At 34.1% G+C, this 21,720-nt stretch overlaps 1 protein-coding gene across 8 annotated transcripts in view; it reads left to right on the top strand.

The window, feature by feature from the left end:
• The window catches only part of LOC128217129 (plexin A3-like), a 124,908-nt gene that overhangs the window by 23,080 nt on the left and 80,108 nt on the right, over positions 1 to 21,720 (top strand). For 5 of the 8 annotated variants that reach the window (XM_052924038.1, XM_052924039.1, XM_052924031.1 and 2 more), the window contains exon 2: positions 2,614 to 2,789. The gene's annotated coding sequence lies outside the window, so the exon portion shown is untranslated. Of the gene's footprint in view, positions 1 to 2,613; positions 2,790 to 3,181; positions 3,320 to 20,828; positions 20,954 to 21,720 lie in introns of those variants that run through there. The other 3 variants (XM_052924037.1, XM_052924036.1, XM_052924035.1) reach the window with 3 other exon arrangements.

Raw genomic sequence — 21,720 nt, 5'->3', positions numbered from 1 at the left:
TAAGTATTCCTCTTTACCATGTTGAAATATTCTTATTCTGAATGCTTGAGATGATGAAAACAGATGATAGACCCTTAAAGAATTATGTTTGAGTCCATTCCCTTGATAGAAAGTAATACTGGTGTCCATTTTGATAGGCTATGAGAACATAACCCTGCAGGTGCCAAACACTAGCTCTAAAACTCTTGGGTGAGAGGCGGACACCAATACCACTAAACCACAGTCTCACTCTAATGACAACTTGCGTGGTTTTAATTACTAAGACTCAATTTTGTCATAGCTAGGTTCCCTTTTTTGACCATGTGGAAATAGTAGTAGCTTTCAAGAATATTATTAAGCATCAAACAATGAAGTTATATTGATACATTCAGCTGCAGACATTTTTGTTGGAACACCTCTAATGAAGCAGTTTTGCAGCACAAAATTAGAAAAATATGCACACACACAAACTTCTACTTGTTGAAAGAGTTGCCTGGTATAAATTGTTTTCTGACATGGTTCACAGTGACGAGCTGTTGTTGCTCCTGCTGCTGTCCTTATGAGTATGACCTTCACCTTTATTGTCAACTTGTTATGTGGCTAATTTAGCTTAAGATAAATTACAACTATACTTTCTACATGTTTGTCTATTAGGTTTGTAGACGAAACCCATGACAAAACCAGCATGACCATTTTCCTGGCACTCAAGTTCTTTAACTGCTGTTTGAGAAGGCATGAACTGTTGGTGAATGAATCTGGCACAGAGAGGCTGTAAACAAGCATTGGACAGATACTTGCTGTATCATCAAGCCTCACAGCTTGTGGGTCTTCCTTCTGTGTTCTGTCAGCGTTTTATGTGTACAAAGTTTATAATGGTCAGCAGTGTCATCAGCAAATTAGGGCAGTGTTTTCTCTTTTGGACATGGTGAAACAAGCAATACATTTCTATGTTCCTGCAGGCTATTAATATCACAATTACTTTTCCACAACCCCCTCCCCCCCCCCCCACAGTTAGTAAGTAAACTGTACTAAAGTATTTGTTTGATTTTACCATTGAGCTAATCGTTCATTGCCATGCCTCTAATAGCAATTTGAATGCAACGGGGTTGATGCCAAGGACCAGGGGACCGATCTATCAGGGACCATCTGACAAGGGGATTACATGCATGTTATGTTGGAGTAATTGGAATTAAATTGGATGGGGGCAGGTTATATGGAGTGGCTTTCTGGAAAATGACCTTTTGATTAGGATCATTGCTAAACTGTATACATGAGGTCATTATGCAAGGATCATTCCATGTTTCGTTGATTTATTGATTGATTTATTCTTAGATCTGTTGGTAGGCAAGGTTTTGCTGTAAAACAATTATCAGGGTCTGTCTGTGGCAAAAAGAATAAATTTAGTTTGCTACCTATCTCAGTTTCTTTGTTGTTATACAGTCCATGGAGTTGATTAATTGGTCAATGTGTTTGATCACACCCTGTCATGTCAGTTATATAACTGACTCACCACATGATGGATATCATCCTCGTTAAAGAAGATGTAAGTGTACGAAACCATGTCTCTCACACAACAGTTCCGTAACCATTTAAACCTGCACATGGATATAATAAAGGCATTTTTTTGTTTTTATCACTAACACAGCATGGTTTCTTTAAAAGATGGGTGGTTTCATAATCATCATGGACAAATGCACCTATAAATGATTGGCCCCACCAGGAAAGGGGTGGGGAGCTTGTTGAACTCCCATGGATTTTAGAGGTGTTGCAGTTTTGTTTGGCTAATGCCCAATCCTGGAGCTGGGAAACTTCATCAAAATCACTTTAATCACAGGTGCTTCAGAGGCACAAAAATGTTTAAGGTTTGAACAAAAATGTATGGATTAAGCTTAATTATGCCACGTTTATATGACCAATATTTGCCCCTGGGGTAAATTTGCCCTAGAGGGTAACATTTGTCATGTAAACTGGGTATATTAAGATCAGTGAATGACGAGAGATGTTAGATGGAAACAATATGTATTCATCTGTTCATTATTTCCTAAGAGTTTTATAGATCTGATGTTTTTTTTATTGACAATCCCATGAGTGGTAAATGAAGTCTTTACCCGACTACAAACCTATCTTATGCTTCGGCTACTTGAGTCCTGAAAAGCCCCCTTAAAGATTCTTCTGGATCGTGAGTTCCTGAGTTGAACTACTTATCTTGAAGTCTTTGTAAAACCCTGCCTGGACTCTTTAGATTAACATCACGAGCAGTTTTTAATTGCCCTAGCTGGGACATATTAAGAATACCTTGTTATGAATATGACGTTTTCAGGTTTTCGAAACCAGATCGTTGAGTTTGCAAAACCAGATCAAGTTCTTGTGGTGTAGCTCTTGAATTATTGAGAGCTTGACATGTAAGCCAGATACTTTGGGAAATGTATGTCCGCCTATTTCGGTGAAATGTTATAATGAATGTCATGACATATTCGTTTTTTCACATCGGAAACAAAATGTTTTTTTGCCTCTTGGGAGATCAGTATGAACAGAGTTATTTTTGGAACAATATTAACTTATTTGAACTAGAGTTATTCTATGCTTTTCCTAAGTCGAGAATTATAATTATTCTTAAATCTTTTTTCATTTCAGAAGTTGAAGCCTCTCAATAAGAAATCAATGAGAAATCATTCCCTTGACCACAAGCAAAGTTCTTCCATCAATTTGAGTCACCAAACTGAGGAAAAATCAGCACAGAACGTTTCTGCAAGCCTTGACATCAATAGACCTCGTAGACCTCGTAGACGGACCGAAAGTTGCTGAACGAGGTACATACGACATTGTTAGAAGTTTTCATTGCCCAAAATTACCCCCTGACAGCTCGGAAGAGCCTCCATAGATTTTCTGTCCATTGCATGATTGATCATTGTACTAGCCAGTGTCAATACGTATTTTCGTCAGGAGGTTTTGATGCTACACAGTACCAACTGAGTGAATTTAGGTTTTACATTTAGTACACTTTCACGTTTGACAATCGCTGAACAGTTTGATGTAAGACTGTGTTAACTAAGTGAAAAAATGGCTTGGAATTAACAAGTTTTTGTGTCCAAAGGTTCATATGGAAAATACATAAACATTATAAGTGGGCTTGATGAATTCTTTCTAGTCAACAAAGTGACGTTCTCAAGAGCAGTGTTTGTCTGAGTGATATGTCGGTAGATGCTCGATGCCTCATTAAAAATTGATCAGCGCTCTGATGGATTGATATATTTTCTTGGAGAGGATGTACTTATTATTCCCCAGGAATAGTTTTCTAAGGTTATAGATAGGTGATTGACTTTATAATGACTTAAATTAGGTATGAAAGTGTTTTTTTATTGACTTGAGCTAAGTAACAATTGACCGTCAGTCTTAGAGTTCTGACCACGCCTTTATATGGTCATGATTTTAGCAGACATATTGTTTAATGATCTCTATTTCAAAGTAATGATATTTGACATTCGATCCACATGTATATTTTTAGAGTTCAGCAGCCCATGCATATTTATGGCCATTGTTAGCAGGCATATTGTTTTTTTATCGTTATTTCAAAGTAATGATGTTTGACATTCGATCCATATGTATTTTGAAAACATGATAATAAGTGAATTTTTCAGTTTTAAATAAGTATGGCATCATTTCAAAGACAGGAATTCTTAGTTTGTTTCGTTAATTCAGAAGAAAATGATTGTTTTGACAATTCAGAAGAAAACGAGGCAATATCTTAGAAGAAAAATGCCAATTATTCTATATGGTCAAATGATTTATGAACGAACATTTTTATGGAGAAGTGGTAAAAGGTTTCTCATGGAGGTTATAACACATGTATGACAGATACTAATGTTTTCTATTTATTTTGAGTTTGCCAGATGGGAAAGGCCAAACGCCTTTTTTTTGCTATTTAGAGTACCGATCCTGACAAAATTTGATGTTCTTGTCTCAATCAATTTCTGAAAAAGGCAAAATGTCATTTTTAGCTTATCTTTTATTTAAAGAGAAAAGTTGAGGTATGGTCATATCTTTTTTGCTATTGCTGGTGTTGGCTGTGTTGGGAATATATTGACCATTACTCAAAAACCCTTTAAGATATTCAAACAAAACAGGACATAACTCGGGCTTTAATTTTTATTCAGTAATGCCCCTTGTTTCTCTGAAAAAAGTAAAAATAAATACAAAGTATTGGCGTTCACTCTAAGACACTCATGTTTCTATTTCTAGTAAGGATCCAGACAATTTTTGCTTCTCTTTTATTAAAAGAAAAAAGCTGAGGTCTTGTCATATTGTTTGTGTCATTGTTGGCGGCGGATTTGGGAATAAAACCTTGACCATAACCCAAAAACCCTTTGTATATATTCAAATGAAACAGGGCAAAACACTTTAACGCTTTAATCTTTACTGAGTTATGTCCCTTGTTTACTAAAAACAACAACAACAGATTAGTATTGCTGTTTTCCCGACAGCACTTTTGTTAGAGAGGTAGGATCCTGACAAAATGTTACATTTTCAATCAATTTCTGAAAAGGCAATACACATTTTTTGCTATCTAGAGTTCCTGAGAAAATTTTATGTTGACGATCAATTTCTGAGGGTGTAAGAATATCATTTTCATGGTGGCAAAACATTGGCAGGTTTTCTTGAAGATGTTACCGGAACATTCCTTGTCATTTTCTGAGATTTTTTGCCGATTTCTTGTGAGCTCTTGTTGAACTATATTCCGAGACGGTCTCGGATTTGTACGATCGTTGTTTGTTTCCTATATGTAAAATTCTCAGGTAACTAAATTGGCAAAGTTTGTAGTTTGAATTTGAGCTTTTGTTTAATTTGTATGTTTTTTCGAGAAAAATCAAGAAAACAAAACAAAAAACCTGAATATAACTTTTTTATTTTTGACCGGCACGGGAAATTACCTTAAGCAAGTCTGATCACACGGGTTAATGTTTTTGATAGCTAGGTTGATCAACTAACAGAAAAGGGGGACATTATCATATATACAGGCCTTCAAGCGTTCCTACTTTTTCCTACTTTTTCCTACTTTTTTAACAGCTTCCTACTTTTTCCTACTTTTTTCTAAAAACTCCTACTATTCCTATTTTTTTGAAAACAAAGTCCGCAAAAATATTAAAATTTGATCATTGTGCTAGTTTTATTTGCAGAAAATGAACAAAAGATGTCAAACTGGCTGGTTTCTGTTGTTGAAATGTGTGGCAACATGTTCCACTTTGACATGCATCATCTTTCATAATAAAGGCTGAGGGATGATGACCACACAGTTCAGCAACAGAAACCGACCAAGCATCATTCACTAAAATATTCAATGTGGCATATAGAATGGTATGATTTTGTATTAAAAACATCTCTAGGTAAGTGAATAACCATTTATTATTAAATATTTAACCAAAAATATTCTTTCTTTTCCTACTTTTTTGTAAAAATTATTCCTACTATTTCCTTCTTTTCTGTCAGAAAACCTCTTACTTTTTTCCTACTTTTTTGTTAGTGGCTGCTGGAAGGCCTGTATATAGCGTCGATCAGTATCTCAATCTTTACACATTTCATAAAGAAAATTTTGCAAACCATACTTATGTGTTGTCATTGTGAGCTGTTATCATTTTAAATAACTCGCAACCAGTTTTAATTATAATTTACCACATTTTCAAACCTTACATGTACAACGATTTTGCAATTTTTCTCGGAGAACGACAAATGATCTTACTTTAAGGCTTCCATCTCCAAACAGTTGAAAACAATAGCGAACTTAATCTCGGGAAGTGGCAATACCACAATATTAGTGTCAGGAATACTTATGCAAGATCGAATCCTGCTATCTATAATCAGCTAATGTTCCAGCCAGAACAAAAATGCCTTTCAAACAATTTTATGACTACTCTTTGCACAACAGAGTTTAAAGCTGTTAGATTTTATCAGATTGGGCTGTATCAGGCACTATCAGCCAAATAAAGACTCTGAGGCACCGGTGTATCTAATTATATTTGCGCTTGAAACGTGTTTATCTATGTATGGATTTGATTTTTTAAAGAAATTACGGCTAATTATGAACCTTGTTTCTCATTGTTATTTGGAATGGTGTTTATCTATATATGGATGTGTAACATTAAGGAAATATTGGCTAGTGACGTCATTGTGACTCTTTTAGGGAAATGTCAAATAGCATGGATTCTTTGGAAATTTTATTTTTAGTGAAATCTGGCTTGGCATTCAAGTGCATGCTATTTGCATGATGTTTTAAAATATTTGCAGACATGAGAGGCAACAATTTAGAAATACTTTGTTTGGCCTCAAACGACCCTCATTTTGAGATTTATTGTATGTTTTTACTTCCCAGCCATTTTATATATCCATATTGAAAAAGGTGAAATGTTTTATGAGATGCTCCTACATTTTAAGAAAGCAAGTGAAAGTTATTATTGGCGACACTAATGATGATGACGTTAACAATGATGTTGTTAATCGTTAACAATGATGAGATTAAGAACAGTCTTTACTTTAACAAAATTCTGAACAATCCATCCAAAAATGTCAACACTTCAATTTACTAAATCTTAAACAGAATTTTTATTATTTACCTTTTGTCTCCAATAATAAAATTGGTATTAAACGAAATTAAACGTTTTTCACCCCTTTCCTAAAAGGGCATTTCCGATTTCAATGGAAGGTGGCATTTTACTCCAGAAATTCTTCAAGACATTCGGAGAAATAACAAGCTGTTTGTGGTGACATTTCACCATACTGTCACGATAATTAATTATCCAGATACAGTCCATTTTATTGACAAACCGCTGGAATACGGGAATACGATAGGCAATTTCTCCCCATGCTTGGAGAGTGTAATGCTACTTATGGTTAAGTCAATTCTTCCACGCGAACAAAGCTGATTGGTATTTGTTTTGTTTCGATGTATATTTGTATTAGTTTGAAACTGAACAACTTTTTTCAGTGGATGTGGTTTGATAAGATAATTGTTTTGATGTGGGTTCAATTTTTGCTGAATTGCTAAACCTAATTTTTATCAACGGCAGTCAAATTGTTTAAAACCTGTTTAAAAGTAATATCCAACAGCCCACTTTATGAAACCTACTAACTTTAAGTAATTGGTTTAGTTAAAGTAACTCAGAAATGTTTATTGATTGGTCAATATTGTAATCCATATCTGACTATTGACCAATTAAACTGCTTGCATGTGCAAATTAACCAATAGATAACCTGCGGATATTAGTTAGCCAGCCCAAAAGGCTAGTTTAGACATTAATGTTATTTGATTGGTTAATTATAATTATTAGTAAATAATTATTGGTCAATCAATAAGCAGTTTTATATAATTGGGCTTTTTTTCAGGGCATTCAGGCAGTTTGAATGCATTTGTAAAATTATATGACTTTTGATATCGTATTTTGCATGTTTTATTCTGCCTGTGAAAAAAAATGCATTTTTTTGGAGAAGATCAGCAACTTTTTGGAAGCAAAAATTGCCTGAACCTTCAGCTTACATGAGTCAATGCCTATAAAGATTTTTTTTGAAGTATTGTTTATTACATAAGTGTTGAAAAGATGAATGGAAACGCCCTCAAAAGATAATAATTGAAAATGCGTTTCATCTGCACGGAGATATGGAGAGAATTTTTCCCACGCCAGCATGTACATACTTACCTATCGACATTGTCATAAAAGCTTGGTTTTTTAAGAGATGCATATGTTATTTCAATTAGCTAACCTTCAAATCTGTCGTTAATCATATCTGGGGCTTAATTAAGGATTAGCAAATGTATATTTTCACTGTCGACCTGCAATCTGTCTTCCAAGAAGAAATTTTGACCCATAAAAATAAAGAATTATTATGGAGAAAAAATTTGGAGAAACGAATTTCCAATTCCGTGACTTGCCATTAAATATTGTCTTTTTTTCTGTTCCCTTACCAACTGAATAAACAGAAAAAAATGAATGTTATTCTTATACAGGAATTGTTATTTCACTTTCAGATAGGAACATGACTGTAGACATATTTCATTTTCATAAAAACAAATACAGAACCATTATTAAATCATGTTCAAATCTGTAATCATTATTTGAACAAACAGATTTTGAACAAACAGATTTTGAACTCACGACACGATGATGACAATACGACTGCAGGCAGATTGAGAGGATGAATTAAGTCGTTCATGAATAACGATGAATAGAGTTTGTTAGTGGGTTTTCTATTTTGTCGTGTGGTTTTTCACAGCAATGTGTGTGTAACATCAGACTTGTCTATTATTGTACAGAAATCCCGAAGGACAGCCTGGGTAATGACTGCAATGGTAAAACCGCTGACATTTATCATTTTTCGCCGTAATGAATATTGTACGATATTGCTCTCCTATACTGATGAAAAAAATGAATAGGAAAGTTAAAAACGAGCTAGTAATCCTATTTTCTCCATGCGGACTGAACATGACATGAATTCAGTCTAACTAATATGCACGCTTTGTCAACTAGAAAACGGGCTCGTATGATGTCGAGGTTAATAATTAGGAAAAAGACCAGGCCAGTTTTCATGGGTTTGTCTGAATCCATGTGGGAATTGAAGTGACCATCATGGGAGATGCTGCTGATTTTTTTCGCTCCTGTAATTACTGAAGATATCCCATAGAATGAAACTCATCTTCGATGTTCTTGACAAACATTAGCTTTGTTAATGGTAAAAGAATGGTGCTCTTAATGTAAAGAAAATCTATATGTAGTTATGTTAGTTTTATCATATTTCCTTTCCATAGGAAGTCTCAAGACAAAATTTTGCCTGATTAGTAAATCTGCATTTTGTTAGCTTGTCTGGTTTTCAAAGAAGATCAGCTGTACTGCCATTGCTGTTGTTGTCATTGGCAATAGCGTCGATGCACAAAAAAATGACCTAAACCACAACTCTTATGGAACTTGGTACACATGTTTCCAGGAACAGTATGCACAAGTACGGTAAAGCAAGACCCTTATCTCTGGCTTGTCCCCGCATACTCACATGTTGTGTTAGAATTCCCAGTCTTTCAGAGTCCAGTTATCCTTAATTTTATGGCCTCTAAACAGGGATTATCTGGAATTTGGAAATACCGGAACTATTTTTCATTGTGTTATTGTACAGTTATTGAGTTATTTACCTTATTTGACTGACAAAAAAAACCCAACCCCCAACAGGTGAGCATAAGTGTTCCTTAACGGCTCTCTTTTTCAGTTTTGGAAGTAAATCTTAGAATCAACGACAAATAAGTATTGTAATCTGACGTATATCAAGGTTTAAAATGTTAATTGTAATTACACATGTTACCAGCAACAACAAGAAAATGTGGAGCAAAGCCTATTACCATGCATGGTGCTAATAATTGTAGAGTTATGCCCCATGATTACCTGAGTCCCCAATTTCTCGAACAAAAGTCTTAAGTCCCTTATAACAGGATCAAGCTTATAAAGCACTTAAGCTCACTCTTGGTTTTGGTATAGATTTTGTGATGCATTTTGAAACTTTCAAAGGGAGATAATCATGATAAACAAGAGTTTTAAAATCAAGTCCAAGGAAGTTATTAATGGCTAAATGAAATGTGGAACAATTAAACCTTTAATACTCAAGATATTGGGAGAAATTTGTTCGAGTGTTAGCTATTTGATCCAATTTGTGGGGATGATTTTGTGCCATTGCATGCCTGCATTATTTCGGCAAGCTTGATTATGATAAAATGGAATATTTATGATTATGGAGATTTTTAACTCTTTGTCGGACATGGTCGATCAAAACCTAGTCTTGTACAGCATGTCAAATTAGTCAGAACATCGTAATAAGTATAGATAAATGAATAAATTCAGGCTCTGTGAAGATTTACAAGCTGTCATATTTGCATTTGTGGGATTTGCCATTTTTTCGTCATTATTATGCTCAGAAAGGAAATATAGCTGAAAATTATGGTAATTTGCGCAAACAAACAGGGAAATTCCATATTTATGAAACCCAGTTTGTCAGAAACAGATGCACCTCCTGATATATGTTTCGGTGGATCACGTTCACTTATTCCCATATTATTGATGAGTTCCGATGGAATGTAGTTTTTTATTACGTTCTGTAGTGCTTTTCGCTATTATCTGTATTATATCATTGACATTTTAATGATACATTTATCCATATAGTATTTCTGTTTATGAGTCATAAAATGCTTGCGGAAACTGACATGGGTGTAATATCACCAACGATGCCGAGAACTTCAAAGACTCTTTTTTAGGAGATTTTATTAGAGTTAAGGATTTAGTACCGCACAGATTTTCAATATTATTGTTGGTAATATGGATGTCAATCTTTGAAAGAATCTTTGTTCAAAATCTTTTAATGTTGTCAGTTTCAAGCATTGATCTTAAACGAATGAGATGGTTTTATGAACATCCAGAGATGATTGTAACTTCTGTTTTTATAGTAAAGTTCAATAATATGTTGAGAGCATTTGCTTGTTGTTCTTCTCAAAGAAATCTAAATCAACTTTTCGAATACAGAGAAAGGTTATATGAGAAAGTGATGCATCCTCAATATGCATCATGCCAAAAAGGCTTTTAGGTCAGCCAGTATGTAATAATTTAAGTGTTCTTTTTTGGTTTGTGCCCGGCCTGCCGATGGTTTAGAAGACCAAAAAAAAATTGCAATATTCTTAGTGTTCAGCAAGAAATGCCTCACGAATGTCTCTACTAGCTAGCTCCTGGATCACTCACTGAATTAAACCAATAAACTACTGAATGGGAATTTGGCCATTGTTTTCATTGCTAAATGGAAACTTAGTGGTTGTTAAATCTGCTTAATATTTTTTTATGTCCTAACAGTCTTCTCAATACTTAAATGGAAATTTGTCTGGCAATCCCATTGACTCAGAGGCATGAGCCTGCATGAACAATGAAATATTATGATGTCTGTCTTTTGTTTTGAATGATCCATACTATTTATAAGGTGAAACAGTTTAAGCAGCCCAAATTAACCTTGACCTTTGCATTAAGACTCCCAAGGTCATCTATAATGCTTCTAAATAAAGGTTAGATAGAATTTTGGAACTTGTCTCATGTAAACTCATTAAGATTACCAAAAAATGGGAGATGTACAAACTCTAGTCCAAACTTCCTCAGCAGCATAATTAGAATTCTAAAACTTTAAAAATAATGAGTTCTATTAGTTTTCATTTTGTGCTACGTCACAGGAATTTTTTTAATTGAGGGTGTCGATTACGAAAAAATAATTTCAACTGATAATGCCCCATGATAGTACCATTGGAAAGCACTCATCCAGCCACATCTGGCAATGCTACGTTTGCTGTTCATACTTCTGGTCCAGAGCTCCATCCCATTTAAATAGAAAATTTGAACGAATGATAATTGTGGCAGTAACTTTTTTTGCCGAACAAGTTACTTCGGTGCGAAAAATTTTGTGTCGCGACACAATATTTGCTTTTATTATGGGGCTGCCATGAAAATCTGCCGTAAAAGTAAAATTCAGGGAAACTCTAATAAATGAAATTAGTTCCACTTTGGATTAAATTTGTCATCGTAGAGTTAACATCATCTCGGAATAATGCCGCCTTAACTGGCTGAGGACCTGGAGTGTGAATGGAGATTGTTCCATTATTTCGGAAAGTGGTAACGATTTTGAAAAGAAAATTCTCAATTCTGATTTATTTATAAGCTGGTTACAATGTCTGACAGATTTGGTGATAATTTGATTTTCTTCGTTTTTTGTTGGTCAGGGTTTTAGTGGTCGTTATCGAAGGCTGTGACAACATTTTATTGGCATTTCTGTTCTTGGTGCCAATGTCGCTCTTTTGTCGTCTAGTTTCTGAACATTTGAACCATGGACTATTGTATGTCAAGGACGATTTAAAGAAAATTTCTTTGAGGCTTGTAATAAAAAATGTAAGTTATTTTCCAAACTCTGTAAATATTCATATTGCAGCTATTATGGCTATTTGTGTCCTAGACTAGAGCTCTGTATTACCTCTGATATTGTTCTCGACTGTAGACCGCTATATATTCTTAGAGCGCTATATATTCTTACTGGTATATGCCGTTTAGACTAGAGCTCTGTATTCTTATTAATATGGCTCTTAGACTAGAGTTCTGTATTCTTATTAATATGGCTCTTAGACTAGAGTTCTGTATTCTTATTAATATGGCTCTTAGACTAGAGTTCTGTATTCTTATTAATATGGCTCTTAGACTAGAGCTCTGTATTCTTATTAATATGGCTCTTAGACTAGAGTTCTGTATTCTTATTAATATGGCTCTTAGACTAGAGTTCTGTATTCTTATTAATATGGCTCTTAGACTAGAGCTCTGTATTCTTATTAATATGGCTCTTAGACTAGAGCTCTGTATTCTTATTAATATGGCTCTTAGACTAGAGTTCTGTATTCTTTCTAATATGACTCCTAGACTAGAGTTCTGTATTCTTTCTAATATGACTCCTAGACTAGAGCTTTGTACAAACTAAAGTTCTATACTATTCCTGATACGGCTCCTAGATGAAAGCTCTATATTATTTCTGAAACAGCTCGTGATAAGCTCTATATTTTTGAAAGGCTCATATAGTAGAGCTTCTACATTCTTTCTGATACGGCTCCTATATTAGATCTCTATATCCTTTGATTCAGCCTCTCTAGGCTCAAACTGTATATTGTTCATTATAGGGCTCCTAGACTAGAGCTCTGTAGCATTTATTATATGGCCATAATAGGCTCATGCAAGCTTTCATTTTTCCTGAAACAGCTCCTATACTAGAGGTCTAAATTCTTTTGGATACAGCTTCTCGACTAAAGCTCTATATTACTGCTGATCTTTGTGTCTGATTCTACATACAAGTGCCTGTAACCTTTTTTTCCGGTCAAAGTTATCTACTCCTGAACCTGATCTGTTTGAAAGCTCTACAGAGCGTATGTTTGTGTATTAAATGGTTTCGCCAATTCAAAATTGATATGATCTTATTTTATCTGGAACACAGAATACAGGCTTCCATTTCAAGTAAACAAGAGTTGACAGACTTTCTGCCTAAATGCAAGTTGCACAACTCAACTCAACTCTCCATAACCTTAGTCTGAAGGTTGTACTCTAAAGTTAATAGGTATGGAAGCGAACAAACTAGTATACATTTTAAATAAGGTACTCAATCATTGCTTTAAATGTGCCAATCAGTGCCAAGTATTTCCTGCACTCTATTTTGATTATTAGTGTATATATCGCGGTCGATTCATTTATTTGGCTTGACATCATCGATAATTATCGTTATGGTAAACTATGAGACGGTTATAGTTCATGCATTACAAATTTAACAAACTTATTCAACGGTTGCTGTTGCTCCCTTCGATTAAGTTTGTTGAAAATGTAGTTTTATATACTTTGAATTTTAAACAGGAATACCTGGTGAGGATGGAAGCAAATTTTTCAGCTAATGTAATAAGAATCAGTTATGGGAAGCTCCCAATAAATAGAATATTATTACTATTTCATGCAATGGAACCCAAAGAAAATATGTCCCAAGATGAAAATAATGTCCTCTCCTTTGTGAAACATTGTGTTTCCATGCATCGAAGAGCAGAATGTCTGAATAATATGGTTCCCTTGGTAACAATCACAGGAGGAAAACCGAAATTAACCGGGACAAAATTAGGTTTATTGAAATTAAATATTCTAAGTCGGAAGTGAATAAGCAATCTTAGGAAGGATGGAAAGACGTTGAAAAATTGCATCTTCTGTTTAAATTGTCTGCGCCATTTATTACCGGACTGATATGCTCGTTGGTCTTTTCGCTCAAGATGAGAAAATTGGGCTTTCTCGAAATTCCGTGGCAAAACTCATGGTTTGTTCTCTTTCTGGAGGAAAATCATGCAATCATTATGCTGGTGCATAGTGGTAATATTTTTTGCGTTTAATGAGGGTCTTCAATTCTCGTAACAAGATGGTTTCCATAAAAAAGAATTCTTTAGTAGGGATATTAACTGTTACAATTGCGTTCCGAAGTTTTTGTCTAGAATTTAACAATCTGCACATGTTTGAATTACGCTTTACCAGTTTTATGTGTTCAACAACCGTTTATATAGCTATAAAAACTGCAAGGGGGGAGAAAGAAGCATAAACGCAGTAAAAAGGTGTAGCTGAAGAGAAAAAAAGGGGCCAGCCCCTTTTCCGTATTCCAGGTTCAAATTACGGCACATCTGTCATTCAGGTCATAGAATCTCCCTGTTAAAGATTTCAAGTGGAAATTCTAGATATTTGTGTTTCCTGGATAATGTTTTTAATGAGGTTTGGAGATGTTTTTAGTTGTCTTTGTTTATTCAACAGGGGTTTCTCATGGGGAGAGTTTTTCGGTGCTCACAATTTTTTGTGCCATGAGCATGATTCTATGAATGCTGATGTGAAATTAATAGCAATTTATTCAAATTGTATGTCTTTGAAAAACTTCTACATGTATCAATAATGTAGTTTTTAATATGTTTAAGTGGTAAAGACTTTCATCATTCGAATGTATAAAACTGGTTAGTTCCTTGGTTTGGTTCAAGTGAGCCAAATTGTTTATTAGATAGATAGATTTATTCGTGCGTATATATGTCATAGTAACAAACCAAATATCTCATAAAGTTATAACACAGACTGATTAACAAAGTATTATTGATGATATCAATACTAAAGCACGACATCATTAGAATGCTTTGGATACATACGTGCGTTAACAAAGATTTAATTCAATGTGACAAATATATAACACAGGATAACCCATTAAAGTTATTCAACTTATTTCCAATGGGGTCCTTAAGACAAATATGATTATTTGCCAAGATCTCAGTTGTAAGCTGTTTAAATTAGGTTTTCTTCTACAAAAATAACATGCATGTACTCTTGACCAGTTAAAGAATGATTAAATGTTTGATATCGAACTTTTACAGTTATAATGCAACCGACTGTTAAAACCATATGACACTTTAGCATAATATGACAAAAATCTTTGGACTGATATGCAAGATTAAATGAATAACAATTAATAAAATAGGAAATCTTCCATTTCTGCACATTTCATACCAACAAATTTTTTTGAGATGTGATTTCACTTCTTTTTTAAAAGTATTCTTATTTTTCAATTCTTTTAAGTATTTAATATAAAACTGTCAGCCTGTGGCACTTTAAAATTTCCAGCACTATGTCTACTGTTGTAAGAATGTGTGGATGAGACTAAAGTAAAATGTTCATGTAAGTATGATGGGCATTTGCTATTAAAGATTTTATGTACATGGTTTAGTCGTAGTTGCTTTATCCTATTTTCTATATTAAGCCATCCAATATTGATTCGATTAAATCATTAAGAAGTGCAAACATGTTATTTTTACCAAATTGAAATTATCCAATTTTTGGCTGAAAATTACGTGATGTAACGGGATGTGATTTTGTTATATTCTCCTATTAATTGGTCTAAACTCATTGTTAAATTTCTAAATCATGTTCATTTTAAATTGAATAGTACTTAATGATAAATTCCTAAATCATGTTCATTGTAAATTGAATAGTACTTCTAAAACTAAAAATCATGGTAAATTCATGTACCAATTCTGTTTCGAATAATGTACAAATTAAACATAATGGCAATTAATTACACTTAATCGCAAGGCCTAAAACAGTTATCAAACTTCATTGTTGATTCGAGTAGGCAGTAATTGTTTACGAGGTTCTGAACGCCATTGACAGTTGGGATGACAAAAGGTCGCGGACAGTTAACAAATTGGCTGCATTAGCTTGGAATGGGTTGTGGGCTGGAAGTATTTTGCTTTATTTGCATAGCAAATGAGACCAGGAAATGACCCATCAGTGGTGTCCATTTTGAGAGAGCTTGCATGAAACAGGCCTTTAGACCCGAGGACTTGTGTCATGCGATATCATGTTGACGAAATAATGACATAAAATAAATTATGCGGTCAAATAGAATCGCTTACCGGATGGGAAATAATTTTTAGCTGGTCTTTTTTTTTTTTTTGAAGAAGAAAATTGATCGAGTTTGGGCATGATCATTTCAGTTTATCAATCAGGTCTTACTGCTCCCATTGGCTGCATTTTGGCTTAACCCCACCGTGACGCAATCATGACTTAAATCGTGGTTAAAATGCCAGTGACATGAGATAGAATTTAATTGCAATTCCCAGTAAAATCCAGATATTTATATAAAACCTCAATGAAGAAACAGGGTGTCATTCAAGAGATTCCTGGGCATTAGCCTAGCTCTTTGCGAAGAGACCTCTTGGTTATTTTAAGTGTTCGTTGTAAAACATCGGCAATGTACTACCCTTTCTTAAATATAATGCTGAGCACTAGACAAGAGAGCTGCTGGTTTAATCAGTATTTGATTTTGGAGTCTTTCATAATATTCAAAGAGCATAAAAAGTCAAATATTTTGAAGGTGTAACTTAAAGGACATTTATTCCTCTATTCAGTGCCACTAGGAGCTAAGAATATTGAAATCAGAGTTTTGTCAATACTTATGAATCAAGAAATTAAGATACAACAAATTTTGTATCCTACATCAGGAAAATTGTTTTACCAGTTTTTGTTGAATATACATGTGCATGTGCCTTTTGATCCTTTGAGCATAATGCTCGTATTTTTCCTTGAAAAATCGCAGATGTGATTTCAGGAAATCAGCTGGATGGCATGCCATGTTTTTATGGCAAAATCTGCTTCTTTCCATGTTAAACAAAGTAGTTCCTACTGGTTCCCAGTGTGTTAATACTCTGATACATATTGCTCTTCATTTTAAGTAGGGGAGGAAACATCTCAAGTCATGGTTTAATACGCTTGAATTGCTTCAATGTTTGCTGTTTCTGAAATGTTTCTGATAAATGCTTCTTTTGTTGTCCATGAAGTTATAAAGATAGTTGATAAACAAGTGGTGAGAGTGGTCTAGTGGTATAGGTGTCTGCCTCTCATCCAAGACGTCATGGGTTCAATTCCTACCAGAAGTACTTCCTCATGGCCTCTTAAAATAGACACAGTACTGGTTTCTGCCCAGGAAACGGACTTGAGAGTGATTCTATAAGATCAGCTATCGACACAATAAAGCTAAAATTATTAAGTATATAAAAGATAGACAGAAAACTTATTGCTCTATCACTTGCGTAGCTGTTGGATGGCACCTAAGGATCATATGGTCTGTCATTGTTTGTGGCGGTGTCTGTGTGGTCATACTTTAATTTCCATTCTCCGCTTACTCAGACATCTCATCTCCAATCTTTACAATACTTGGCAGCAGTTCTTTATTGGCCCAATATTTCATCATCAGTTTGATTACCAGTCAGATCACCATTGACATTCTAGAGTTATGGCCCTTGAATTGTCATATGATGGGTGCTCCAGACAGGCGACACAGACATCCAGTTCATGGAATTCTGGTTGTCATGATATGCCCACTATATATTATTATGTTGTGCATTGTTATTGCCTTTCTGATTTTTGAAGTTAAGGCATCTTTGTTAACGGCATTTTTAATTCCAAAACTTTTTATAAGATTTACACATAAAATGTAATGAAAAGGTTGACACTTTCAGATATGTGTAAACACGCTTTAGTATAACAAGAATTATGTCCCTTGGTCAGATTTGAAAAGGACAACAACATTAGAACAAAACAGTTGACATTTATTACACAAATATTTTTAACAAAGTCCATGCACCACTTGGCTTAGTATTTTTTCAGTCATAATTTGTCCCTTATTCAAAAACAGATGAGCATTCAGACAACTGCATGCTTTATTCAGAGATAAGTATTTAGGCAACCACATTCCTCATTCACAAATGAGCATTCAGGACACCACATGCCTTATTCACAAATGAACATTCACTGGCAACCACATGCCTAATTCACAGATGAGCATTCAGCCATCCACATGCCTTAATTCACAGATGAGCATTCAGGCAAGCACAAACCTAATTCACAGATGAGCATTCAGGAAACAGCATGCCTAATTTAAAGGGGAGCATTCAGGCAACCACATGCCTAATTCACGGATGAGCATTCAGGCAACCACATGCCTAATTAATTCACAGATGAGCATTCAGGCAACCACATGCCTAATTAATTCACAGATGAATATTCAGGCCACCAAATGCCTAATTAATTCACAGATGAGCATTCAGGCAACCACATGCCTAATTCACAGATGAATATTCAGGCAACAACATGCCTAATTAATTCACAGATGAGCATTCAGGCAACCACATGCCTAATTTAAAGATGAGCATTCAGGCAACCACATGCCTAATTTAAAGATGAGCATTCAGGCAACCACATGCCTAATTTAAAGATGAGCATTCAGGCAACCACATGCCTAATTTAAAGATGAGCATTCAGGCAAACACATAATGCAACTGCTCATGTTGTCTCTATATATGTCTCTGGAATGATATCACATCTATACATAAAAATAGAAGCTAAGTACATAAGTTATTAATATCAACATTCACACTTTTAAGAAGGAAAGTTCAAAATTACTTTTTGACCAAGTTTGATGGCATTATGTTACTGTGTTTCTTTTCAACAATTATGTCCATATTTAAAATTACAACATTTCCCAGACAGACAAATTGTAAACCAGGAGGTAATTTCATACATTTAATTAGATTTGTGAACAAGAAAAAAATATGATGTTTGGCTAATTTGCCAGTCCTAATGAGAGGATTTTCTGAGTGCCAGATGCACGTATATACAGGTTTCCATATATTGACACCGGCAAGATACTTTGCCTATGTTCCTTAATTAACTTTTGCCAGTAACTTTCTTTGCCAATTACGGGAAAATGAATATTTTATGAGATCTCTCAAATATGAGGCCGACTTTGAAAAGAGTTATTGTAATACCTCTACAAGGTGTAATAACAATTTTCACAGAGAATAATATTCATATGAGACTTATAATTAGTATGGCTTTAAATGACATTATATGTCAGAAAACATTATGTTTAAAAGGTGCGTGAGTTTAAAATTTCCAGTATTTTAGGAAACAAAATTGTATGAAAGCGAAATGCAAGAAATGAAAAGAAGTATTATATATCATGTATTTCACTTTTTATAATAAAAATAGGTCTTATTTAAAGATGCACTCTTATTACCTCATAAGATTTACCACGATCAATAATTTTCTTTTAATTAATTCCAAAAGGATGAATAAATGTCGAAAAAATGGTTCTTATGAAGGACACCGAGTTTAATTTGAAAGAAATGTTCATAAAACATGGTATTTCTACCATATTAGACTGTAGTAGATTACAGTAAATCTTTTAGCATTTACCAATCATTTAATAATTTTGCGTTTTCAGCTAGCTATTATAAAAATACACGGTTACAATCTTGTTATTAGTTATTAATATTTTCCATAAATGCATTATTTAGTTAGTAGTTAAAGGTTTATCGCTTATAATTTATGTTTGTTAAACATGTGTATGTATTCATTTTTAAAAGAGTGTCACTTTGAATAAAATTGTGTTTCATTTTGCAATGCAATAGTTTTTCTATAGTTCTTGGAAAGCTGCAAATTTGATATTTGAATACTGAAAAAAAAAAATCAAAAAAAAATCTAGCAAAAGGTCTGTATGGAATTATCATTCTGTTCATTTCCAAGCAATGGTCATCAAATGTAGATAAAAGTCAGAAATGATCTATTAACACATTTCTCCCTATTCTCTATCCATATAAACCAACTGGCATTGATTTTGGTTGTAAAACTTCTCGTTCGTTTCCAGCTTTGGACTCGATGAATCCGAGTTGGTACTTCCGTATTGATTGCGTCCATTTGAAGGCAAAATCTTTGGTCTATCTAGATTTCATTCATTAGTATGAAGAGGGGGCTGCCAGGTTTAAGTTATTTTTATATCGTTATATCGTAGCATTTATTGCTCTTGATGACGATTTTTCTCGGTTTTGCGCGGTAAAGCCGTCCAGACAAAGTGCAATAATTGCATAGCCACTTCGGGAAAAGTCTATTTTAGTACCTACTGTGTCTATTGTGCATATAATTTTACATTTAATCAGGCACTTATAATCTTAGCTTTATATATAACACTCAGTTCCTCTGTTTTTCTTCTTTCAGTTCCATGAAAACTAATGAAATCCAATTTATTTTCCTATTATTATGCACATCAGTCAGGGGTTGGGGGTTGGCGGGGGGGGGGGGGGTGTGTGTGTGCATCTCCTGGTGACTTTTAAAACAAAATGTCAACACTTTTAACATAAACAAATGTTGATTGCAAGAATGATAATAATTATAATAATAGTAATAATAACAATTCAAGAGCTATGAGCACAATATACATATGAAAATATTGAACTAGGGCCCCCCCCCCCCCCCCCCAAAAAAAATGGATGAAAATCGTCAATTAATTTATCTTGGCCTTAAGGTGATAAATCATTTGGATATTGAAATTCAAATTTAATAAAGAAGGTTATTTACGAAGAGTTTGTGACATGCCCATGAAAATTAATAACAGCTTAAAAGCTGTGACACAGATTTCTGATGTTTAAAAGTTTGAGACAAAATCCTTAAACTTTTCAACGGAATAATAATAATGGATACTGTGTAACACATGGTTTCGAGATTTCACAAGTAATTTCAAACTTTCCACTGAAGGTTTTTCATTCAACTATAATTATTGGATGTTATATCGATTCTGCAAGCATTCATTATAAAATTTGCAAACAATTTTATCGGTCGGTCGACTGTTGTTTATGAACTATTAAACAAGGATTTATTATTGGATGGTTTTCTATTTTTACTTTAAACGGCAGCTGATTGCAGTATTATGTTAAAAGGAAGTGTCAATAGTAGAATGGAAAAATGGTTAAACAAAATGTGGCATTTTCAGTGTGTTCAGAATTTTTACAATTGCTAGTTGAGTATTCAGAGGCTAAAGGACTTCCTAGGAGGTAAAAATATTATGCATAAACACGTTTGGAGGGATTTAATTGAAATACATAATTTGACATTTTCGAAAACTTTTTTCTGGATTGTATAGGAATTTATATCATACTACCTTGATTGAAATGAGTAAATATTAAAAGAAGATAATAATTATGATGGCTTTAAAGAAGTGATTAACTTAAGGAGTGTAACCTTTTGACTCCGCTCCACCCTCAGAACTGAAATTTATGTAGTTTAAAGTGTATGAAGGGTGGGGGGGGGGGGGGGGTCATCCCCCATGAAAATTTAAACAATTTCAAATCCAAAATGGTGCATTTTGCCATATTTTATTACTTTTTATTACTTCCTGTATTTAAATAAAATATGTAAACTCGGACGATTTTAAGGGGGGGGGGGGGCACCCCTGCCCTGGATCTGCTGGTAGAGTCTGACAGCTTTTGACTTCAGAGTTAAGATTGTTTTTGTTGGACACAAAAATATTAGGATTTAATTATATACCTTGAAATAAGAATTTAAATGGTTTTTGAAAAAAATATTTAAAACAGGTCTATAAGTTTTGGACATAAATCCTGCATACTCTAACAGAACCACACTACTATTTTTGAGGATTGACAATTATGAGCTATTATAAGATCTAAATATATTCTGCCCAGTTACTTTTAAATTAAATTAAAGGTATGGCAATGTCACATAGTTGCTAAAACGAGTTGGGATAGTTTCAATTGATGCATGTATTTGTTGACGGAACAATGGCCCGTTTTATACCAATAAT

This window comes from Mya arenaria, chromosome 14 (genome assembly GCF_026914265.1).
Source record: "Mya arenaria isolate MELC-2E11 chromosome 14, ASM2691426v1".
Classification (NCBI taxonomy): Eukaryota; Metazoa; Mollusca; class Bivalvia; order Myida; family Myidae; genus Mya; species Mya arenaria.
This window is presented reverse-complemented; position numbering and strand designations above follow the sequence as displayed.